This window comes from Mus pahari, chromosome 11 (assembly GCF_900095145.1).
Source record: "Mus pahari chromosome 11, PAHARI_EIJ_v1.1, whole genome shotgun sequence".
Taxonomy (NCBI): domain Eukaryota; kingdom Metazoa; phylum Chordata; class Mammalia; order Rodentia; family Muridae; genus Mus; species Mus pahari.
Genome location: NC_034600.1, coordinates 31,756,388 through 31,757,449, shown reverse-complemented (window position 1 = coordinate 31,757,449; position 1,062 = coordinate 31,756,388).

Sequence of the window (1,062 nt, the reverse complement as noted above, 5' to 3'; positions counted from 1 at the left end):
AGCACTTGGGAGGCAGAGGCAGGTGGATTTCTGAGTTCGAGGCCAGCCTGGTCTACAAAGTGAGTTCCAGGACAGCCAGGGCTATACAGAGAAACTCTGTCTCAAAAAAACAAAAACAAAAACAAAAAAAAGAAAAAAGAATGGAGTACAGAGCAGGAACTGAAGAAAACAGGAACACACTAAATAGGCAGGTGGGCCTGCCAAGCCTACATCCTGCTCTGGATGGAACCTCTGGCCTCAACGTCCTCTGACCTAACATGTCTCTTCGGTCTCTTAGTATTACCACACTCCCCCACTGCAGCTGTGGTGTGGGCTCCAGCCAATCACTTAACACCCACACAATTGGGGACCACTTGGAAGAGGCACCACCGGTGTGCAGATGAGTTCAGTAGCTTGCAGGGAAAGCCTTGGCAGCCTCCTGACCCCAGGAGGAGGCTCCCCAGTGGGATGGTCAGCTGAGTGCAGAGTGCACATGCTGCCAAACCATCCAGTCCCAGGGAAGCACTCAACGGACAGCTTTTCCTAAAAACTTAGAGTTTACCATGACACATCTTAACATCCTATTCCAAGAATCCTTCACCTTCCCTCCCCTGGGAGTTTCAATAGTTTAAAAAGCAATGAGATCCCTGTTTGAGGCAAGGGTAGGAAAGGGGCCTGTTTCGGAGATCAATGGCCTCAACCAAATACACCAAAGCAGAAGAGACACAAGGCTTTATGCCTTATTTCTCTTCTGCTTGCCAGTGCCCTAGAAGAAAGCTCGTGGGATTCTGTAGCATGACAAGTGTTCAGAGAGCCAGGCCAGTGTAGATTTTCTTTAAAACCCAATGATACTCAAATCACCTACCCAGGTTTTTGTTTTATTAGTTAATGTGAATATCTTGGCCCCTTTCCTAAAAGTGTATATTTAATTGATCTGACAGGAGAATCAGACCTCCAATCGCTGTTTAACTACACCTCTGGTAAGTCAAATATAAGACCAAAATGAGCCTACTTGTTGTGTTTCTCATGGCTGCCAGTGAGCAGGGAGACCCTCAGACATATAGACTCTGCCCTCCCCCCCCC